Consider the following 10,895-nt stretch of genomic DNA (forward strand, 5'->3'; position numbering starts at 1 on the left):
TAATGATTAATCAATGGCTAATCGGAGACTAGTCGGGATTTTTACAACCATGCCTGAAAGTAGGGTTGTAAATGAACCGGAGGAACACAAACGAGGACTTGTTCGTGTTCGTTTGTTATGGAAATAAATGTGTCCATGAACGGTTCGTGAACACTTACTAGACGAGATTTATTGTTCGTGTTCGCTTAGAAAGGAAATAAAGGTGTTCATGAACGGTTCACAAACACAAATAAATTCGGCGATCGCAATAAAGGCTAAAGGTGGATGGCGGAGAGAGCAATGCTGTAACTTGAAGCCCTGATCATGGAACGGAAGTCGATAGTATTCGTCGATGTGAATAATAAGAAAGGAAAGGGGAAAAGTGCATAAACAAGATGGATATAAAGTTTCCTAGTTTAGTTCTTAGGGTATAAAATAAATAAAAATTAAAGAATATAAAATTTTTAGATAAATATATGAAAGTACAAAAATCTTTAATTAACAACAAAGAAATGGACATGAACGGACATAAACGAACGCAAATGAACGAATGTTCATGAACACGTTACCGAAGATTCACGAACACAATTGAACGAACGAGACATCTGTTCATGTTCATTCATTTAACTAATTTAACTAGTCGATCGAAATTTCTTGTTCATGTTCGTTTGTTTATTAAACAAACGAACGCAAATGAAGGTTCCCGCCGAATGATTCACGAGCTATTCGCTAAACGTTCGGTTCGCTTACATCCCTACCTGAAAGTATAACTAAATCACACACAAGATCCTAAACTGCCTGAAAGTATAACTAAATCACACACGATCCTAAAGTGAATATTAAATCTTAGTGGTTTGCAGACTAGATCTTATTTTAAGAAGCGAAATATCTCTGAATATACTTTGATGTCATGATGAGATCTCAACGATCATTTAGATCACAAAAATATTATGTGTGTATGCATATATCTTGCATGCTATAACTTTGAAAGCAAATAATAGAGGCATAATATATCTTCTAGTATTAATGGTTTTCTTACTAGGTTCTACTGTTCTAGTGGGGTTTGAGAAATGGGTTATTCTTATATAAGATAGTGACTTTTAACTTCTTGAATTTACAATTTACTATAGCGGACCCATAAATTATTTTCTAGGGGTGCGAATGAAGTGTTCAACTAATTTTCAAGGGATGCAGTCAAGATTTTTACTTCGAAAATACACTAATTTTTTTTTCAAAGGGGGCGCCCACCCACCCAAGCCAAAGCTTGGGTCCACCCTTGCACTTAAACGAGTGAGAAATCAATTTTGTCATTATGCTGCTACAAGCTAAGACAAAAAAATATATACAATTGTTTTATGTATTGGCAACTCCAAGACACATAAGTCGCTGTATTAAATAGTGACTAACTCGTATCAATTTTATTGGTTAAGCTATATATATGACATTAGATTTTTTAAATTATATATATATATTAAACCCATTAAGTCTAACTAACTTCTAAATCAATCTCCATCGTCGGATCATGCTGAAATGAAATCTGAGCCATTTAAACTCCCAAAAATAACCGATATGGTGGCGGTTTAGAGCAGTTCGGAACAGTTTTCTTATTTGGTGGTTACCTCCTTATTTCCTGCCCATTATCTCCACAACTCTAAGCTTCCTACAAACATGGGTTTCAGCCTTATATACAGTTTAGGGCAGTTTCACACTCTCTCTCATAGGCTCCTGCAGTTGGGACAGTTTACGTCCATGATGCACACGTTCTCCGCTACCTTTGCCATTTTCTTCTTCCCAACCACCCTATGCCATCCATTATAAACCCTCACCAACATCGTCAAAGTCTCCACGTTTGCTTTCTTCTATGTATTCGCGAATCATCCTTCTACACCCTAGACATAAATTTGATGAATCACCTCACTATCGATTCAACAGATTTCATGTAAGCTTCTCAACTAATTTATTTCCTCTTCTTCGAGACCTAATTTCATCTTCTCCATTTGGGTTTTTTTTTTCTGGATTGAACTTTCTTTTGTTCAATAAATTCAATTTTATCACGTTTGTTCATCGATTTTCTTGGGTTTTTTTTTGTATTAGGATCAAGAACCAATTGACGATGACGCCATTAAGGATTGGACACCTTGTCGTCTTGGTGATTATTTCGATCAATAGTCAGACTCGGTTGCCTTTATGTTCAAGGTTTTAGATCTACATTACTATTGGGTTATATCGAGTCAAAATTACGATGCTGATGGTGTTGGATACTCGACACAACAATGTCTTTATCCCAGTTTATATTCCACAACACTCTTCGGTTAAGGTAAGTTGGATTTATCAGTTTTGCTACTCATCTGCCTTATAGGTTTAAATTAAGTTTGATTTCTCAAGTTTTCATTTAATATGCCTTATATATTGTTACAGATAAGCCGGCAGAATCGTCAATTTGACTCAATTGACATCTGCTTTTAGATGTTCGGCTCACTGGTTTGATGCCCTGATTTTGACAAATTGAAATTGGTAAGGAAATTCAACAATATTCAAAGCCATTTTTGATATGTTAGTATTTGCACTCCTTTTGTTATTAGCCTCGTCATGCCATTTTTTGCTTCACTTATTCTCTTATAGCATTTGAGCTAAGTTTCTGTTCGTGCTTCACTGATTTTAGCTTAATTGCGCAAGAGAGAAAAACTATCATATTGTCGTTTATAAATGACCAACTCACATTATTATTTTCACAGGTTCACCAAGTCTGATGTGAAGGACATTTGGATTACCCGGAAATACCAGCTGCATCCAAAAGTGTAGGTATTGTATAATTATTTTCTTAGTGGCTTAATAATACTTAAAACTGTTTTCTTTTCATCTGATGTTATACTTTTATTTCTTTGAGCTTTACAAGATCATTTATGCATCACACTTTGGGCTTTTTCGAGAAAGATGGAAAAAAGGAAAACTCATACAGATTCTTTCTGCAGATTGCTTGTATTTTTATTGCACATGACAACATCTGCAACATTTACAGTATGTCAATCCCTCATCCCCTATGTTTCTTTTTTATTTTATTTTATAGGTACCAAATCAAACAATTTGGAGTAGGATGATTTTGACCAATTTACTATGGATGGGTTAATTTGGTTATGCTTTTTTTCTCTGACTTGTATCATTAAAAGATCTAACTAAACTAGAAATGGATTAACCAAGTAAACAAACTGAAAGTCATCAAAAGTGTAATTTAATTTATAGTACCTCCTCAAGTTTTTAATAATTTAAAAAATTATTGCAATAGTATAACTTCCGTAGTCTTGCTAACGCACATATTATTTATGAAGTATTTACAAATTTGGGCAAAAATATGTATGGGTCAATGCAATCCAGGTTGACCCATTTCAGCCCTTACCAATCATTACCTAACTTGATCTAAACTCAATTTGATTAGGGTGGCAATTCACTTCATACTTGAGTTTTTAGGCTCACATAGTAAGCATATAACTGATGTATCCAGGGCATGACTCACGTATCCTTTAAATTTAAATAGGTCAAACGAGTCAGTAGGTTAAAATTATTATTTATAGGTTTTTGAATTATCTGTCTAAACAGGCTAGCGAGTCAACCCGTTTAAATTATCTGTCTAAACGGGTAGCTGTCGATTTTAGAAGTTTGGAAATAGGTGGCTTCGTGGCTGCAGATGCCACTTCCTTCTGGTCTGATTTTAGTTTCAGAGTTGCTAAGGTTTGTTGCTGAGATTAAGGCCTGCAAAATAAAGGAAAAAGCTTGGGAATAAGTGTCTTTATTAACGTTTTGGAGGCTCTGGCTCAATCGGAATGACAAGATATATAGAGGGGTTATGCCTCCCCTCAAAAGATGATAGGTGAGATTAAGGAAACTTCGTACACGTGGATTCAAAATAGAACCAAATGGAGGCACATGGAATGGAACGCATGCAGCAAAAATTTTGGTAATCACCTGTTTGTGTAATGCTTTAGATCTATTTTTTGTTTTTGGTGTATTCTTTATATGTTGCTGCCCTTAGCTTCTTGCTATGGGTCAGTTCGTTGTGTTAATAAAAGCCCAGTTATGTCAGTAAAAGAAAAACAAATAGTCACAGTTTTGTCTTATATGTTATATTATACATGTTTGGTTTTTATGTTAAAAAGAGGCTTCTCTTTGGATTTAGTTAGACTTAATACTGGTTGCTGAATTAATAAGATTATTTTATTTATTTATTTATTTTTCTTTTTAATGATAATGTGTTATTTCATGTTGTGAAGTCTACAACTTGGAAATCGGTCGAGGAACGTCAGTTTTGGCGATAGAGTTGAGCAGACCCCCACCCTGCAAAAAAGGCCCTATATATTTTACCCAAATGAGGTTACTGATCGTCCACTAGATAAGTTGCGTTCCACTTTAATATTCTCCTTTTCCATCATACATAACACAATTCTGTATTAAGTCTGATTTCGGAGTTATATGACGATTGCTAATTGAAATGTTGTTGCATATGGTTTTTTCTTTGTGCAGTATACCTTCTACATATGGAGTATTATGGCACACGTGATTTATCCTACTGAGTCTTATATGTTGGTTTATAATGAAGATTGGTATATAATAAAGAGTTCATGCAAGTGTCCCTGAAGAAATTAAAAGATTGTGTGAAACCAAAAAAATAACTATGTTTACAATTTAAGTGGTATGTTTAAAAAAAAGAAATACATAATGCACGTTTGTTGATAGTTCTTTGCAGGCAAAAACTAATTTAGGCATTTTATGTAAGTTTTAATTTTGATGCCAAAGTGTGAGTTCCTTAGTAATAAATCACATTGATTCTTATTCTTTTGCATAAAAAAAACAACATAAGTTAAAAGAAAAATGATGATATAGATTGTTTACACTGAGCCTTTTAGAGTTAATGTTCTTGCTCAAGAAGCTGCAGGGGTCTGGCTTTCTATATTGGCTGGTAAGACATGTTTTTAAATTTAAATTGATTATTTCATTTATCTAGACCTGGCAAACAGGTCGGGTCGGGTTATGGGTCAAAACGGGTCAATTAAAAAACGGGTTGTTTTTGTTCGGGTCAGAACGGGTTTGGATCAAAACGGGTTCGGGTCGGGTTGGTTAAAAAATGTATTTTTTTTAAGTAATCGTACATCAAGGGCCAAGGGTGGCTTTCACAGGCTAAATGAGTGTTGTCGGTGGCCTTTGCCACCGACTTTGTATTTTAAGTTAGTATAGAATGTCATTCTACCGGGTTGACATACATATATGTCAAATGAGTGGGGTCACACTATTTTTTATTATAATATACTCTTAACTCAAAATGTTCTTCAGTCTTCTTTATAGTATTATAGTATATGATAATCTCATTTTTCGTGACATGAATTTATGTGTATGGAAGTCAATTGGTAACATTGTTTTGTCTTTTTGCAGGGTATTGTTAATTTATTATTTGTATCATGTACATGAATTTCTAAATATCCCGCAGTAGATGATGCTAGATGCACATCAAATTCATCATATGTCCACAATGCAGCAAGTCAGTAAGAATCGGTAATTGTTTTTACATGTAAAGAAACTTTATATCTATACTTTATATTCCTTACTCTCATACTTGTATAACAACTTTCAGATGGTTGTTGATGTGAACCATGAGGTTGCCTTAGTAGTAGTAGACGATGCCAAAAATACACCAACTTTGACAAATGGGCACCATACATCAAGTCAACAAGTCGAAAAAAGGTCATCTTTGAGGTTAAAGAGAACGATCCAAAAGCCAAAAAAATTGAGGGAGTAAACCATGTTTGACTGTTACAACACTTTTCCACAGTGTTGCATACCGTTTACTTTTGCATTAAAATGGCACCATTTCATGTTTTGTCACTCTATCACTTTTATTTTATATTGTTGTGTGGTTGTACACTATTCACGTTCGTTTTCCTTTTATAAATTAAAAATGGTGCTTTTGTTTATAATGTTGTTTAGACTTGTGTCCACTTAATGTGGATGTTTGGGATTGCTTATTTTGAGCTACTTTTAAGTTTTTGACTTCTTAAAAGTTAATAGGTTATTTTTGTAGTATTTGGATAATGTGTTTTGAGAATGAGTTTTAGTTGTTTGAAAAGAAGAAAAGGAAAAGTTAGATGGTTGCAACCTTTTCAAAAAAAGGATACGGAAAAGAAGAAAAGAAGAAGCGTTCCCGAACACCCTCAATATACATTATCTTTGTTTGTTGCGTTGTTAGCGTAAGCCGTTCAACGGACGGGTATTAAACTAGTTTATATTATGGTGTTAAATAAGTTGAACACAATCGGACCAACTTATTTAATTCTATCATAACTCAAACACGATTCAAGTATTAAACCACTGAAACTAACCAACATAAAATATGATTACTTTGATGTCAAGTTAATTAGCACCCCTAGCATTTTATATTTTTATGATTAAACATGCTTACGATTTGGACTAGGATCCTAGATTCAGTAGGGGACAACCCATCTTAATAAGAGAAACGGAAATTTGAAACATGATATTTTGGTGAATATTAAAGACTAAATAACCATAACAACTGGAAAATTAATTCGAAATAACTGAGTCAATTGAGATTTTGATGGTAAGGTTATACGGTTTTCTGTAACTCAAACAAGAAACGTTGTACCATACGCGACAAAAACAGTCTTCTATATAAGATAGCATAGAGTTAATTACTGTTTTCGTCCCTGTGGTTTGTCAAAAATCACTATTTCAGTCCATTTGTTTAAAAATTGCGATTTCAGTCCCTGTGGTTTCACTTTCGTAACCATTTCAGTCCCTGTGGTTTCACTTTCGTAACCATTTCAATCCACTATTTTGTTAAGTACAGGGACTGAAATGGTTACAATGTGGACTGAAATGGTTATGAATGTGAAATCACAGGGACTGAAATCGCAATTTTTAAACTAATGGACTGAAATAGTGATTTTTGACAAACCACATGGACGAAAACAGTAATTAACTCGATAGCATATTATAAATTTGAAAAGCTTCGTTTGGCGAATTAGAAATAAATAATCCCATCTAACTCAATTTGCGCGATAATAATCCCAAGTCAGTTATTGGCCGATAATAATCAAAACTATTCGTTTTTTTTTTGTAAAATAGTCCGCCGTTAAAATAGCTTAACGGAGTTAAGTTTTTTTTTTCCGAATTACAAACCGATGTTTTAGGGTTTTTGATCAGAACGAGGATATGAGTCGATTGATGTAAAACTTACCTCAAAATTGTGCTCGAAATGACTTGATTTTTGTTAATTGTAAGTTTAAACACCCGAACTGAAGCATTGTTTTCGTGGGTTGGGACAATATTTGAGGTAAGTTTTACATCAATCGACTCGCATCCTTGTTCTGATCAAAAGCCCTAAAACATTGGTTTGTAATTCGGAAAAAAAAAACTCCGTTAAGCTATTTTAACGGCAGACTATTTTACAAAAAAAATTTGACTAGTTCGGTTCATTATCGGCCAATAACTGACTTGGGATTATTATCGGCAAAAGTGAGCTAGGTGAGATTATTTATTTCCAATTTGCCTAAATAATAATATACTAATTGTCATATTCTTCTTGTTTATAGATTAACATTCTTGTTGCTTTTTTTATTTTTTCCCAAAAGCTGAGTGGATATTTTAACTGTAATACGTTTTGAATTAAGTTACGTTCATAACCGAATTAGCCAAGCCGTAATTTCGAATGACCAAAACAAGCGAACCATTTATGACCAAAACTTATTGTGATCAGTGATGATCGGATTACAATATTTTAGGACTAAAAGAAATATCCCGACCCAACAATGGTGAACTCTTTACAACTTTCTAGGTTAATCAAAGGAGACGAAAGCTTGATCATCCATGGGGCGCCTGTGTTGTTAATGTAAAAAACTTACCGCATTTTTGTTATATTCTTTTTCAACACATTAATGTAAAAAACTTACGACATTTTTGTTATATTCTTTTTCAACACATTAATGTAAAAAACCTTGCCAATGACCTCTAGATCAAGTGGTGGAAGACTTGCATTCAACTCTCACTTGGTGATTGGTAGGCAATGATAGGAGACTAGGGAAACCTGAGTTCGATCCTTGAGCCAAATGAGTTTTACCAGTAATTTAACCGTCGTGCCTATGGACAGGTTGGGATTGATTCTCTTGGCCGTTCAAAAAAAATGTAAAAAACTTACTTGTAACTTGTACAATTCTCAACTTGTATAAACTCGCATTTGTTGCTCGATAGGAAATAAAGAGTAAAAAAAGAGGCCGAACCAGAAATGTGATTTCAAACACAGGCTGGCTCGTTCAAGAATGAAGAAAAAGCCTCATTCATTCATTCATCCGTTTAAGAATCCTAGTTGATCAATCTAGGAATCATCTCTCTCCACCCTATTGGCTCGTTTAAGAATGGGGACCAAAATGGGCCCAATCTCATTTCATCACATTTCTCAGCCCACAACCCATTTTTGTTAGAAAAAAAGTTGCAATGTGGTATGATATCATCATATTATTATGCTTGACCTCAACTTTTATTTATTAAACTTTGATCCCTAGAGTGAATGTACCTTTGTTTGATATGCTTTAGGACTTTTTTTTTTATGGAATAGGCCTTGGTGAGGTGTCATGTGAAGGAGCGTGAAACACTGCTCTAAGGGACGTGAATGATGGGTGTGTGATGCAGACCATGCTCAGGGAAGGCTTGTGGGCTTCAAGCTTTTTAAACCAATCAGCTTTCACTCTTTTTTTATTTTATTAAACTATATCTAAATATTATTTTAGATGTGAAACTTGTAAAGCCATTACACACTAAGGTTGTGCTTTGCCGGTTAACGATGAGGACTTTGGCGAGCCACGTCAGATTGTTAACGGCCGTCACACCACGTCAGCCCGTTAACAAATGAAGGTGTTGGCGGGTTGGAAGGAATGCCTTGAATGTGTTGGTGGGGTTTGAAGGAAATAGATGAATGTTGGGGTGGGGTTCATGTGTCTGTCTGTCTACCATTCACAATTTACCTTCATTTTCTATTTTTTTTTTTTTGTTTAGTTAATGGTATTGGATGTTAGTTAACCCACAATGCCCAATTAACGAAAATTTTAGTTAATGGCACTGTGCTGAGTTGGTGCTGATGTGGCTGCACTTTTTCTTAGTTAATGGAAAATTTAGTTAACGGATAAAACATAGTGTAAAGATGATAAAAGTGAGTGAGAACTCATGCATAGGTGATAGTGAAAACCAGTAAAACAGTAACCACGTGAATCGTGATCTAAGATTTCAGGTTATCTTCTATTTTATGTGGTATCAATGCCTTACAATCCATCCATGTTTATATAGATTAGTTTTTTTTTGGTTTTTCCAGTGATAAATATATTAATTTAATTCTATAAAAAGTTTTAACATTTATGCAAATAGAGTTAAATGCTAAAATTGTCCCCGAGGTTTGGACATTTTTGCTACTTCTATCCAAAATAGAAATTTTTTGTAACCGTCTCAGTCTTTTATTTTTGTTGCCACTTTCATCCAAATGACTAACTCAGTTAAAATGTATCGTTAACTCTCATAGACAATTTTAGCAATTCCCAAATCTTAGCGACGATTTTGGCAATTTACCCATTTTTTTAATTTTTATAGTTTTATCTTTAAATATAAAACCAATAAAAATATAATGATAAACATATACCACACATTTATATATATGCCTACTTATTTTTTAATTTTCTTTTTTATAATTAAATAGTAATAATAATAAAATAATGATGTTTGGTATGAAGGGAGAGATGGGTGTTACTGGTGTTTGGTACGACGGGTCGAGGAGGGGAGATGAGGTACGAGTGTCGAGATAGACAGGGTGGTTGTGGTAGAAAAATGGTGGTGATGATGTCGGTGGAGGTGGATAAAAGAGTGAAGGATAGAAGATAGAACCAATAAAAATATAATGATAAACATATGCCACACATTTATATATATGCCTACTTATTTTTTAATTTTCTTTTTTATAATTAAATAATAATAATAATAAAGTAATGATGTTTGGTACGAAGGGAGAGATGGGTGGTACTGGTGTTTAGTACGACGGGTTGATGAGGGGAGATGAGGTACGAGTGTCGAGATAGACAGGGTGGTTGTGGCAGAAAAATGGTGGTGCTGATGTCGGTGGAGGTGGATAAAAGAGTGAAGGATAGAAGATAGAGAATGTATATGGTGTGTGTGTAATTATAAACTATAAATGTATGTTTATGTATATGTATTATAATTAGATTAGATTATTATTATTATTATTATTATTATTATTATTATTATTATCTATATATTAAAAATTATAGTCAATGAATAGTAAATTTGAATAGTAACTGCTCCATTATGTTATTGTATATATACATGTTTTATTTTATAATTTCATACATTCGGGCATTTGGTAAAGTGGTTGGTTTAGCCTCTTTCCACACAAAAGGCGTCGGTTCGATCCCTCATGTCCACTTTCCTTTTTTGCTTTCCACCCCAGTTTCATCTTAGAAACCCTAACGGCTTCTTCAATCCGACAAAAGTAACACTCAAGGTGCCGTTCCATCCTCTTCTTCGCTACCTCTCCGAACCCGGCGACGTAGATGATCGGAGTTTGTCGGCTTTACGGCGTGCTCTTTTTCTGTTTCTACTTTTCATGTTCAGGTTTGTTCTTCGATTTTGAGCTTGATTTTATTGTTGGGTTTCTATATGATTTTGAGTTCGATTGAATGGTTTTGCTGTAATGGATTTGTAATTTAGCCTCAAATTGATAATTTTTTTGTTCTTTACTCATCTTTTTTTTTATCTTATTGGTGTTCTTTTGGTTACATTAGGGTTCCAGCGAACTGATTCAAGGTGTGTGTATGTAATCTGAGTAGATTAGTCTTACCTACGGCAACTGAGAGACA

At 34.1% G+C, this 10,895-nt stretch overlaps 1 long non-coding RNA gene across 10 annotated transcripts; it reads left to right on the top strand.

Moving 5' to 3' along the window:
- The first annotated feature begins 1,474 nt into the window (after nt 1–1,474).
- LOC110936245 lies at nt 1,475–5,939 on the top strand. 10 transcript variants are annotated; one of them, XR_004891478.1, is made up of 9 exons: nt 1,477–1,918; nt 2,074–2,296; nt 2,398–2,493; nt 2,715–2,781; nt 2,876–2,997; nt 3,574–3,931; nt 4,245–4,367; nt 4,495–5,520; nt 5,600–5,939. It is a non-coding gene; the product is annotated as an uncharacterized LOC110936245 (long non-coding RNA). The 10 variants fall into 10 exon arrangements; XR_004891482.1 differs by having other exon boundaries at nt 1,478–1,918; nt 2,952–2,997; XR_004891481.1 differs by having other exon boundaries at nt 1,478–1,918; nt 2,715–2,777; nt 2,952–2,997.
- Nucleotides 5,940–10,895: the final 4,956 nt, after the last annotated feature.

The sequence above is a fragment of the Helianthus annuus genome, chromosome 4, assembly GCF_002127325.2.
Source record: "Helianthus annuus cultivar XRQ/B chromosome 4, HanXRQr2.0-SUNRISE, whole genome shotgun sequence".
Lineage (NCBI taxonomy): Eukaryota > Viridiplantae > Streptophyta > Magnoliopsida > Asterales > Asteraceae > Helianthus > Helianthus annuus.